Source organism: Hyla sarda, chromosome 2 (assembly GCF_029499605.1).
Source record: "Hyla sarda isolate aHylSar1 chromosome 2, aHylSar1.hap1, whole genome shotgun sequence".
Classification (NCBI taxonomy): Eukaryota; Metazoa; Chordata; class Amphibia; order Anura; family Hylidae; genus Hyla; species Hyla sarda.
The window spans coordinates 226,984,535-226,998,235 of NC_079190.1; the positions used below are offsets into that span (position 1 = coordinate 226,984,535).

The window sequence follows — 13,701 nt, forward strand, 5'->3', positions numbered from 1 at the left end:
CTTCCCCACCCCCCACAGCCAAAACCTATATAGGTGGTAATTAACCACAATAGGGCCATTTCACTACTAGCAGCCTCCCAGTCTGACTGGGAGAGCAGGGTAAGTGAGCCATTACACCTTGTTCACACTGGTGTGGTGCGGGGCGGCGTCCGTTGCTGCCGTGGTGCTGTGTCTGCGGGCGGGCGCGGCCTATAGACTGGTTTGAGAGGCATTGGGGCCGCTCTGCCAGTGGGTCGCTCCCCCCCCCGTGGGCACCTGTGTCGCGGCGGTGGTGGTCGCCGCCTGGTGCTGCGCCATTTTATGCTAGGGACGTTAGGGACCCACTCTGAATAGGTGGCCTTGACGTGGCGAGTGGGCTTGTACTTTTTGATCAAAAATGTATACTAACAACCTGTTAGTTTTTGATATTATGCTGAGAAGCAATCAGATCATTATGCAAGATTGTAGATGTGCGCTATGTCTGTATTCTACTCGAATTCATAATTTACAAATCTGTTTAACTTTCTGGCACCAGTTGATTAAAAAAAATGTTTTCTTCCAGGGGAATACACCTTTAAATATAGGTTTTATCCCCAGGTTAGGACATGAATTCACATTAAACCCTATAAATGCAATCTATCACGGCTCGGCTTTAAATGAAATGAACTATTATGGGGGCCGTCAGGCACCCTTGTTTTTTGACGGGATATAGCAGGGAAAAAAGACAGTGCAAGCAGTATGAAAGAGGCCTTAGCTGTCCTCCAAGATTCCTATCTCCACTATCTGAGCTGGTGTGTAACTCCCCATCCCTGCTCCGAACTTTAACTCTGAGAGACTAAAAAAACTGTGTGTTACCTTTATCTATTTTTCTCTGAGTAGTAGGTACATGATATATATTTCTAAGGAAGGTTATTTAAAAAGTTGCTTCATTTTGCATTCTGGAAACAAATCAACAATAATGATTCTGTGCAAAGGTGTCCATAGCCTTTAGACAACTGTCTACTATATTTGTATAGGGCAAACAAAAAAGTGTTCCCCTCAAGCTGCGCCTAAGACATAGTAAAGGGATGTGAAAATGCAATTAGCATCTATACTTTTTTATTTTCACGTCCGTTTATCGGGTCCACTTTGTCTTAAGCGCAGCTTGAAGGGAATCTTTTTTTAATGTCTTATGTCACTGGATTTGACTGTACCTAGCATTATATGTTTATGTTACTCGCTGTTGAGGTGACCTGAACTTTAGAATTGCAATTTCCCTGAGTGGGACCATTTCCCTGGCTATAGGAGGTGTGACTTCTCCACAACTCCCCCAGGTGAGCACCGACCTATTTATTCATTCTTTGACTGTTTAGAAGCTATTACATTCATCTAGATATAAAGAAAGATTTACCATATTATTACATTTACCATATTATTATGTGTTATCACATGTTTGTAACTGGAATATGTAGATAAGAGAAATGCTAAATTCATTATATGCGGCACTACATACAGTCATGGCCCTAAATGTTGGCACCCCTGAAATTTTTGAAGAAAATGAAGTATTTCTCACAGAAAAGGATTGCAGTAACACATGTTTTGCTATACACATGTTTATTCTCTTTGTTTTGTATTGGAACTAAACCAAAAAAGGGACGAAAAAAAGCAAATTGGACATAATGTCACATCAAACTCCAAAAATGGGCTGGACAAAATTATTGCCACCCTTAACTTAATTTTGGTTATACACCCTTTGGAAAAAATAAGTGAAATCAGTCGCTTCCTATAACCATCAATAAGCTTCTTACACCTCTCAGCCGGAATGTTGGACCACTCTTCCTTTGCAAACTGCTCCAGGTCTCTCTTATTGGAAGGGCTCCTTTTCCCAACAGAAATTTTAAGATCTCTCCACAGGTGTTAAATGTGATTTAGATCTGGACTCATTGCTGGCCACTTCAGAACTCTCCAGCGCTTTGTTGCCATCCATTTCTGGGTGCTTTTTGACATAGGTTTGGCGTCATTGTCCTGCTGGAAGACCCAAGATCTCGGACGCAAACTCAGCTTTCTGACACTGGGCTGTACAGTGCGACCCAAAATCTGTTGATAATCCTCAGATGTCATGATGCCTTGCACACATTCAAGGCACCCAGTGCCAGAGGCAGCAAAACAACCACAAAACATCATTGAACCTCCACCATATTTCACTATAGGTACTGTGTTCTTTTCTTTGTAGGCCTCATTAAATTTTTGGTAAACAGTAGAATGATGTGCTTTACCAAAAAGCTCTATCTTGGTCTCATCTGTCCACAAGACGTTTTCCCCAAAAGATTTTGGCTTACTCAAGTTTGTTTTGGCAAAATGTGGTCTTGCTTTTTTATGTCTCTGTGTCAGCAGTGGGGTCCTCCTGGGTCTTCTGCCATAGCGTTTCATTTCATTTAAATGTTAACGGATAGTTCCTGCTGACACTGATGCTCCTTGAGCCTGCAGGACAGCTTGAATATCTTTGGAACTTGTTTGGGGCTGCTTATCCACCATCCAGACTATGCTGCGTTGACACCTTTCATAAATTTTTCGCTTCCGTCCATGCCCAGGGAGATTAGCTACACTGTCATGGGTTGCAAACTTCTTGATAATATTGTGCACTGTGGACAAAGGCAAATCTAGATCTCTGGAGATGGACTTGTAACCTTGAGATTGTTGATATTTTTCCACAATTTTGGTTCTCATGTCCTCAGACAGTTCTCTTCTCCTTTTTCTGTTGTCCATGCTTAGTGTGGCACACACAGACGCACAATGCAAAGACTAAGTGAACTTCTCTCCATTTTATCTGCTTTCAGGTGTGATTTTTATATTGCCCACACCTGTTACTTGCCCCAGGTGAGTTTAAAGGAGCATCACATGCTTGAACCAATCTTATTTTTCCACAATTTTGAAAGGGTGCCAATAATTTTGTCCAGCCAATTTTTGGAGTTTGGTGTGATATTATGTCCAATTAGCTTTTTTTCCTCCCTTTTTTGGTTTAGTTCCAATACACACAAAGGGAATAAACATGTGTATAGCAAACATGTTACTGCAATCCTTTTCTGTGAAAAATACTTCATTTTCTAGAAAAAATGTCAGGGGTGCCATGACTGTATGTGAAATGAAATAAAATGATGCTGTTAAGTACAATATAAAATCTAAAACTACAGGCACAGAATAAAATAAAATAATAGAAAGCATCATAAAAAATATATATGTGGGACTATAAAAAAACCAGGTACAGAATTGAATAAAATATCATGAAACATCAAAACTGCACAATATGAGCGTTACCTCAGCCATAGCCATACAGCGCCATAACCACTTCCTAAGCTATTTTATATGAAACTGTCTTACTGTTTTTCGTCTGATTTTGTATGTATACAAAAAATTGTGGCGTGCCCCATTTCAATACCATTTTAAATTGAAGTTTTACATATAAATATAAAAACATGTCAGATATAAAAACTTTTTATACGTTGTACATCTTGGCAAAACAATAGTTTATCTAATATACTTCTTTAAAAAAATTTCACATTTTATTAAAGAAACCTGTCTTTGAAAATCCCACCACTAGGGGTCCTGATACCTCCTGGGACCCTGATGAGTCCCACAGCAGCATAAGTGTGTCCAAGGGTCATGGACAGGAGATGACTGATTGACAAGGCTGCAGGAGGAACACAGCTTTCAGCAACACTGCTGTAACTCAGAGTTTTCCCAGCATTACAGGACTACCTAAGGATGACAAAGGACTGCCTAAGCATGAATGACATAGGAAGATCTAAGTTATACACTCACCATATTGGCCCTGATTTATTAAGAGTGGAGTATAGTTTTCTTCGTGAGTTTTCTTTTCCCCAACAGATATTTTTCCATGGTATTTACTAAGATTTCCCTGGATTTTGCACTTTTCCCTACATTTTGCTTTTTTTTTTTTTTTTTACACATGCTCTGATCTGTAGGGTTTTCCTCAGCTCAAATCCACCACATTTTCTGTGGAAACCTTAGTAAATATGTTGGGATTTTTCAAAAATATTGGGGACACGCCCCCTTTTCCCAATGGCCATGTCCTTTTTTTGTTTGTTTTTTTCAGTAAAATAGAGAGTTGGTCAGGTTTTTTTTCAATTCTGGCACAGAATATCTGGCGGACAACCTGACAAAACATGTCTGGTTCACAATAGTAAATCAGGGCCATTGTCTTTGGTGGTAGAGTACAGGCAATCCTCAATAATCATTGTGTGTATGTGTGTTTGTGTGTGTGTGCACAGCATAAATCCAGAGAGGAAAGGGTTACAGAGCAGGGCTGCGAGGCTCCTGAAAGCAGTGAGTCAGCAAAGTGAGGGAAGGGGAGGAGTCATCACAGTACAGGCAAGAGAGGGACACGCCCCCTCCCTTTAACAAGATGAAAAAGACATTGAGCAGCTGTAATATGCTATTCTTAAGTGAAATATGCGTGATAGAGACATAAAAATTATATAGACATAAAAATGATATGTACATGATCAGGATGAGGTACTGAGTAACATATAACAGTTTTGTTTTTTTTGTGGGATCTAACAGGTACGCTTTAAAGAGAGACTGTAGAGTGCTATAGGTGCAGTATTAGAGCTCTAAAACATGGAGGTTGTATGAAGCCACAATATTGCCACCTGCATTTGTACTATTACAGACAACACTCGAATGTAACACATTGAAAAATAAATCAACTTGTTATATAACTTTCTATCTCTGTGTTATGGTTGCTAGAGGAATTGCTGTTCACTACGTCGCAGTTCTAGTACTAGTCTAAACAATAAATACAAAAATAGAACAATCAAATTAATATAAGTGTAGCAAATGTAGTTTACAATGAAAAAAAATTGTAAGACACCTTTAAATGGAGGTTATTAACCCATGAAGCACTTAGCGACGATAAACTAAAATAATGGAGATAACTAAAACAGATAAGAGTTTCTAATGGGAGAAATAGAGAAGAAGGACAGATTCATAGGGACACAGATTACAGGCTTACATTCTATTCATATATATATGGATATATAAATCTCTTCTTACCGTTACTGAGGTGGGGCCCTCCGGTACTCCCCTGAGAATGTTCCCATGTACAATAACAGCAAACAGCCAGGCTTCAGCACGCACCTACGCTGTCAGAGATGATGATAGTCTGAGCTTGTGTTCTGTACACTGCAGATCTAAGCAAGTGGCCTGCCAAAAATACATTGCTATTCATCCTGGAATCAGCCCAGCACTCCCAAGCCTCAGCATGTGCTGCTGCTGAACGGCCTATGTGCCTGTCATGTAGTCAGAGTAACATGTGTGACCTAGGCTAAAGTGAATGGCAATCCCCACTAGTAAACAATCCATGGTACATACTGTACCCTTCAGGTTTTTTTACAGTCTCTATCATAGCTGCTGCATTGCAGAATTTTCAGGCTGTAAATGAAGGGAATCCCTGCTACTTACCAAGAAACGCACATTAAAACGTAAGAATATTGCCAGCAGTGAAACATAAGATGGCCTGAATGCCAGGCGAAAAGTAAATAAGTAGGGAGTGCCACCAGAAAAGTATGAGCACACAAGCAGTAATCCATCTATTGTGTGCTAACCCCACCACAAAGGCTGCACAGAGAATCAAATGTACTTGTTGGTTCAATGATATCAAGAAGAAACAGAATGAAACACCTTTTCAGGTTATGTAACATAAAATACTATAATTACTGTAATAAAAGAGTAACTATAATCTGGGCAATAGACTTCTATAATAGGGAGTTGCATATTTAATAGTTCCCTAATGCATTATTAACAAAAATATTTTAGTCAGAGGCAAGAGTAAACTAAAAAGCAGAGCAGAGTAAGGGTGGGTTCACACTACGTTTTGTCCCATACGGGAGACAGTTTTAGGTCCGGTTGTAAAAGCGCATACGGCGCAAAAATGAGCCGACCGGACCAAACGTTTCACTCCGGTCGGCTCATTGAAATGAATGACATACGGGAGCGCATACGGTGACATACGGGAGCGCAAGCTTTTAGCTCCCCCCTGCCGTATGCGCTCCCGTATGGGACAAAACGTAGTGTGAACCCAGCCTAACACGGGAAGGGACAAATGCCTCTTGGTTGCTTAGGTTCCCTATAGGAAACTTTAGACTGCAAATGGGATGTGCACAATAGACTGCTATCCAACACTCCAGAGAATTCTGCTGGGCTTGCAGGAAAAAACACATTTCCATATAGAATGACATAAGCCTATTAGGACACATTATAGGTTCACTACACAACACCTCTTTAGAAACCAGTAGAGAATGGCTTCAAATAAGGAATTGCACCATAGCAGTCAACAAACTTCCTGGAAGTCCTCCATGATAGTATAAGTGAAGTAAGGCCTCTAGGGATATATTAAAAAGCCCCTCCCCACCATACAAGATGATATTACAATGTTTTGCTAATAAACATAATATACATGGACAAACAAACTCAGGGGAGGGAAAGAAAGGTTACTGTTGTGGTCCACAAGCAGTAATCCATCTACTCCAATTTCCGGTAAGGAGTAATTCCCCATTTTCCCTGGACACTCCCATAATAGCCTCAGTGCAGCAGTTCGAAGAATCGTACATTAGAGTAGGCCAACTGCCTAAAGGATTTTGAGGGGGATTCATCAATATTTTACTAGTATATGTGCTATCATAGATGTGAAAAGTTACATAGTTGCCTAAGAATATAAGTTGTAGGAAAACAGCACATCCAAAAAAATATTAAATGTATTATGGTGCTCGCAGGTCCAGACCCGGGTCAGGGATCCATTTAAAATAAAAAGAGAATATCCACAGCACACATCCAATGGGTGAAAAATCAAAGGTGGTTTATTCCATCAAACAGAGTGTCCAGAACAAAGTTTCAACCAGCTCTCCTGGTCTTTTTCAAGTCTTTTTCAAGCTTGAAAAAGACCAGGAGAGCTGGTTGAATAAACCACCTTTGCCTAAGAATATACCTTCCTGCTCCAAATTCACCAAAGGTCGCACACCCCTTGATGAAGTAACTGGCTCGTACACCCATGCTACTCGTTTAGACTGTTTTCCAGGGCTGAAGTGACATGGTGTGAGTTTGCGTGTAAATCACGGTGTTGCGACTTTTTAAAGACTTTTTTGAGACTTTCAGAGAAAAGTCGCAGATAATGAAACAGTCCCCACTGCATAAAACTAAAGGACTGCATATGGTAGTTCACTTTCAGATATGATCAGGGCTGCCATCAGAAATTTCGAGGCCCCTTACACAGCTCAAGGGCTGAGCCCCCTGTGGCCCACCGCCAAGTCCGCCCCCAGAGCTTACTCCAATAATTTTTTTCTTCTAATGAGATAATCTAATATACCATATTCTGGTTATAGTGAAACCGCCCTAAAATTGGCCAATATTCCCACATACTGGTACAGATTTATTAAAGAAACAAAAGGAGTAGATCAGCTCACCAAAGTCCATATGTGTCAAGCATCAGGCAATAGTCCCGGAGCACGGAGACAGGGAGCCGCCACTCCCCGTGAAACTGAGAAAAAGAAAATGGAAGGGGTCCAGCTCCTGGGTAGAGGTATCCAATAAAACTTAACCTTTAATGGCAACTAATTTAAAACATGGAAAGTCGCCACAAGGTGACGAGTGACATGTCACTAAAAACAAAGGGGGGGTGAAACGCCGACGCGTTTCGAGCAGTTGCTCTTAGTCATGGCGTTGGTACCTAGTCACACGGGGGTTTAAATACCCACTGGCATATGGTCGGGTCCCACCGTGGAAAAAACTCCCCGCCTCCGTCAAACAGGATGTGACGTGGCATAGGGAAGGTAGTCAAAGAAAAAGGAGGGTGCGGCCAGGTAAGAACTAACTAAGTGGAAAAAGATGGCCGATTAACCCATGAGTGACCTGTATGTCATGTCAGTCTAGGTGTGGTAACATACAATGTATGCGAACAATGCAGTGTAATAGTGCAGCGGCCGCTCGTGGGATATACCCGGGTAGTTAGACTGTCATATAATAGTCAGCATATGGAATGTAATAATAGGTAAAAGCGCATATTGTGAATTACCACCTAAATGTTCAAACTCGCTTATAAATATAATAATATACATGGGAGTTTAGCCCATAGCAAAATGTAACATTGTGATAAACATGTTTAACGATTAAGCGAGTTAAGTGCTTAAATACGATGCGCACAAGACCACTAATAGACAGAAAATATATATAAAAAAAAAAAAAAAAACATATGCTAAGACTGTCTAAGAGACATGATAAATTCATGAATATTTTTTTTAGTGTACAGACACATGGGAACCTGTGGGTAAGCACATATTATAATAGGGGACAGGAATCGCAACATGAAATAAAATAAAACTCAGAGGGTAAGTAAGTTCTACCATAGCCACAGTTAAATGATATACAGAAAAAACCATATAAGGCTGAATGAAAAAAATGTACTAATTTAGTAAAAATACATGAGGTCATTTCTATAGTTAAGACCCATAGGAGCACGTGTTTCCATCCTTAAAATCCAAAAAGCCTCTCTTGTGTGAAGGGCATGTAACCAATCACCCCCCCGTTTGGGGGGGGGGTACTTTTTCAATTCCCTGGATGGAAATAGTGTTACTTTTCCCTTCATGGTGCTCCACTAAATGCCTGGTCAAACCAGACATTGATCTGGAGGAAAAATTAGGACGAATGGCAAGATGTTCATAAATCCTTCTTTTTAGTTTTCGTCCCGTGCACCCAATGTATTGCATTCTGCATGCAACACATGTTGCACAGTATACAACATATTCGCTGTCACAGTTAATAAAACGGCCGCTGCACTATTACACTGCATTGTTCGCATACATTGTATGTTACCACACCTAGACTGACATGACATACAGGTCACTCATGGGTTAATCGGCCATCTTTTTCCACTTAGTTAGTTCTTACCTGGCCGCACCCTCCTTTTTCTTTGACTACCTTCCCTATGCCACGTCACATCTTGTTTGACGGAGGCGGGGAGTTTTTTCCACGGTGGGACCCGACCATATGCCAGTGGGTATTTAAACCCCCGTGTGACTAGGTACCAACGCCATGACTAAGAGCAACTGCTCGAAACGCGTCGGCGTTTCACCCCCCCTTTGTTTTTAGTGACATGTCACTCGTCACCTTGTGGCGACTTTCCATGTTTTAAATTAGTTGCCATTAAAGGTTAAGTTTTATTGGATACCTCTACCCAGGAGCTGGACCCCTTCCATTTTCTTTTTCACAGATTTATTAAACTGTGTGAGAGAGAAAAAAAAGAGATATTCCTACAACAACCAATCAGGTTTCACTTTACCGGAGCTCGTTAGCTGAGCTGTGATTGGTTGCTAGGGGAAAGTCACTCTATTTTTTCTCTCACACAGTTTAATACCAGCAAGCGCTCTGCAGAGCAGTATAAGTGATTATAGTTACATTAGGGACTTACAGGCAACATTTTCTCTGATCGAAGTTGTTCATTATATCTTTTTCTCCCTCTCTGACCTGGGCCATTGTGAAGACTTCTCTTTGCCGTGACTCCACAGAACCTGTCAGAGCAGCCAGACAAAGATTTTAGGCCCCTTTCTGCAGCACAATGCACACCACTTTACAAACTCCCCATGTGTATGGCCCACACAACAATAGCACCTGCTTTGTGTCCTCATATAGTTGTAGGCCCCTCTGTGCCCCCATATAGATTTCTAGACCCCCCCTTTGTGCTCCCATACAGATTTAAAAAAACCCCCTCTGTGCCCCCATACGGATTTATAAACCCCCGTCTGTGCCCCCTTATAGATTTGCAAACCCCCCATCTGTGCCCCCATATTTGTAGACCCCCTTGTGCCCCATACATATTTGTAGACCCCCTGTGCCCATATATATTCCTTGACTTCCCCCTTTGTGCCCCAATAAACATTTCTAGACCCCCCTCTATGCCCCCATATACCATTTCTAGACTCCTCCCCTTTGTGCCCCAATATACATTTCTAGACCCCCCTGTGCCCCTATATACATTGCTAAACGTCACCTCTGTGCCCCCAAAAAAAACATTTCTAGCATCCCCCCGTGCCCCCATTTATATTTGTAAACCCCCCCTTTGTGCCCCCATATACCATTTCTAGACTTCCCCCTCTGTGCCCCCATATACATTTCTAGACTCCCCCCTCTATGCTCCCATAAATATTTCTAGAATCCCCTCCATGCCCCAATAAACATTTCTAGAATCCCCTCCCCCATATATATTTGTAGACCCCCCATATATAGCTGTAGGCCCTTCACAGACATACTGCCTCCAGCCAGTATATGGCAGGAGGGACTATGTCTGTGTACTGCATTGCTCCAGGGCTCTGATCACTGCTACTCTGGTCTGGGTCAGGATAGCAGCAGGCCCGAGCTGTAGAAGCAGTGATCAGAGCTCCAAAGCTGCCCAGGTGCTGGAAACTTGCCGGCCCGCACGACCTCCTGCTTTTGTTCCGCTCCTCCAGACTGGATGCATGACACGTTAGTGATGTGACTGCGCACACTGCCTCCCTGCAGCCTTTGTGAATTTAAAGTGACCGTGGCCCATGGAAGAGTAACCCGGACATCCCTGTGTCCTGAAAGGATCTTTTGGGACACAGGGATGTTCAGGTTATTCACACATCCTGCCAGCAGGCGATGACAGCGATTGATACTGGTCGTGGGCCCCGGGCCTCCTGGGTGCCTGGGCCCCTTACATGGGTACTGCCTGTACCCCCCTGGATATGATCTATAGCAAAAGTCGCACAAAAGATGCAGGGGAAGTGACTGAGACTTTTTTTCAGACAATTTTTGATTAAAAACAAAAAAAACGATTTAAACAGCTTGATGGCTTCCCCTATTTATGTCTAAACATCAATTTGTTGTCAAAGACATAAAGTGGGTAGGGCCATTGAATGCCCTGCCAATTTGCTTAAGTGGCGCTGATTCCCTCTCTGTCCAGAGACTGAAAATACTCTGGTGTAATGAGCCTGCAAGAGCCTATTTCTTACATAGTTATATAGGGGGAGATTTATCAAAACCTGTCCAGAGGCAAAGTTGACCAGTTGCCCATAGAAACCAATCAAATCGCTTCTTTCATTTCACAAAGGGCCTCTGAAAAATGAAAGCAGCGATCTGATTGGTTGCTATGGGCAACTGGTCAATTTTGCCTCTGGACAGGTTTTGATAAATCTCCCTCATAGTGAGTACTGTTGAAAAACACATGTCCATCAAGTTCAACCAAGGAGGTGAAGGGAACGGGTATGGATGAATGGAGGGGAAGGGATTCTATATTTATGGATGAGCATTAATGTTATTTTGTTCTAGAAATGTATCTAAGCCTGTTTTGAAGTCCTCAACTGGTTTCGCTATGACCAGTTCCTGAGGTAGACTGTTCTATACCTTCAAAGTTCTTGTGGTAAAGAAGGCTAAACCTTTTTTTCTTCAGACAGAGGGAGTGCCCCCCTTGACTTTTGAGGAGGTTTTTTTTTTTACCTGGAACAGCTTTTCCCCATATTTTTTGTATGGGCCATTTATATACTTATACATGTTGATTATATCCTTAACGACCCAGCCAATTTTCACTGTAGGACACGGCCATTTTTTGCACATCTGACCACTGTCACTTTTAGCATTAATAACTCTGGGATGCTTTTACCTTTCATTCTGATTCTGAGATTGTTTTTTTGTGACATTTTGTAGGCACTTGCATCATTTCTTGGTGAAAAATTCCAAAATTTCATGAAATTTCATAAAAATTTCATTGCATTTTTTTTTACTTTGAAGTTCTCTGCTTGTAAGGAAAATAGACATTCCAAATAAATTATATATTGATTCACACATACAATATGTCTACTTTATATTTGCATCATAAAGTTGACATGTTTTTACTTTTGGAAGACATCAGAGGGCTTCTAAGTTTAGCAGCAATTTTCAAATTTTTCACTAAAATTTCAAAATCGAAATTTTTAGTTTAGTTTTGAAGTGAATTTGAGGGTCTTAAAATTAGAAATACCCCATAATGGACCCAATTATGAAAACTGCACCTCAAAGTATTCAAAATGACATTCAGAAAGTTTGTTAACCCTTTAGGTGTTTTACACTAACATGTTCTTGTAGACCCATTTTTTTTTCATTTTTACAAGGGGTAAAAGGAGAAAAAGACCCCCAAAATTTGTAACCCAATTTCTCTCGAGTAAGGAAATACCTCATATGTGTATGTAAAGTGCTTTGTGGGTGCACTAGAGGGCTCAGAAGGGAAGGAGCAACAATGGGATTTTGGAGAGTAAATTTTGCTGAAATGGTTTTGGGGGGCATGTCGCATTTAGGAAGCCCCCATGGTGCCAGAACAGCAAAAAAAAAAAAAAAAAATACACATGGCATACTATTTGGGAAACTACACCCCTCAAGGAACATAAGGGGTACAGTGAGCCTTAACCCCTTAAGGACCAGGGTTTTTTCCGTTTTTGCACTTTCATTTTTTCCTCCTTACCTTAAAAAAATCATAACTCTTTCAATTTTGCACCTAAAAATCCATATGAGGGCTTATTTTTGCACCACCAATTCTACTTTGTAATGACTTCAGTCATTTTACCCAAAAATCTAAGACGAAACGGGAAAAAAAAAATCATTGTGCGACAAAATTGAAGAAAAAACACCATTTTGTAAATTTTGGGGGCTTCCGTTTCCATGCAGTACATTTTTTTGGTAAAAATGACACCTTATCCTTATTCTATAGGTCCATAAGATTAAAATGATACCCTACTTATATAAGTTTGATTTTCTCATACTTCTGGAAAAAATCTTACCCTTATAACTTTTTTATTTTTTGGCGGACGGGGCGGTATGAAAGCTCATTGTTTGCGCCGTGATCTGAAGTTTTTAGCAGTACCATTTTTTTATTGATCTGACTTTTTGATCGCTTTTTATAAATTTTTTCATGATGTAAAAAGTGACCAAAAATACACTATTTTGGACTTTGGAATTTTTTTTGCGCGTACGCTATTGATCATGCGGTCTAATTAATGATATATTTTTGTAATTTGGACATTTCCACACACTGTGATACCACATATGTTCATTTTTATTTACACAGTTTTTTTTCTAAATGGGAAAAGGGGGGGGGGGGGTAATTCAAACTTTTATTAGGGGAGGGGTTAAATGATCATTATTCAGTTTTTTTTTTACTTTTTTTTTTGCAATGTCATAGCTCCCATAGGGGGCTATAACACTGCACACACTGATATTTTGGCCCCTGCATTATAGTAAGGGAGAGGGCTCAGGACGTACTGGTACGTCCTTGGGCCTTAAGGGGTTAAAGGACAACTGCAGCGGCATTACACTTATCATATATTATAAGTGTTTGATCGCAGGGGGTCCGACCGCGCTCATGGTGACGTAGCGTCGACCTAGAGGTCGACGGTGACGCCCCGTCTCCTCCCCATCCCCATACAGTTCTATGGGGGAGATGGGGAGGCAAGAACGCTGCCTCCCCGCCTCTCCCATAGAGATGTATGGAGGAGGCGTGCCCGCCGCAACGTCATGCTGCGGCTGGCACGCCCCCTGCACAGGTGAGCTGCGGCCCCGTACAGGAGATCGCCGGGGGCCCCAGCGTTCGTACCCCCCGCGATCAAACACTTATCCCCTATCTTGAGGATAGGGGATAAGTGTTTGTAATGCTGCAGATGTCCTTTAACACCCCACAGGTGCTTGACA

At 41.4% G+C, this 13,701-nt stretch overlaps 1 protein-coding gene across 6 annotated transcripts in view; it reads right to left on the reverse strand.

Annotated features, from left to right (window-relative positions):
• The window catches only part of PHKG1 (phosphorylase kinase catalytic subunit gamma 1), a 76,059-nt gene that overhangs the window by 47,577 nt on the left and 14,781 nt on the right, over nt 1-13,701 (reverse strand). Inside the window, exons 1-2 of one of the 6 annotated variants that reach the window (XM_056556503.1) lie at nt 5,032-5,356; nt 3,569-3,714 (exon numbers count right to left, since the gene is read on the reverse strand). The exons of 2 other annotated variants lie outside the window; for them this stretch is intronic. The gene's annotated coding sequence lies outside the window, so the exon portion shown is untranslated. Of the gene's footprint in view, nt 1-3,515; nt 3,536-3,568; nt 3,715-5,031; nt 5,357-5,439; nt 5,565-13,701 lie in introns of those variants that run through there. 3 more of the 6 variants (XM_056556504.1, XM_056556500.1, XM_056556502.1) reach the window with 3 other exon arrangements.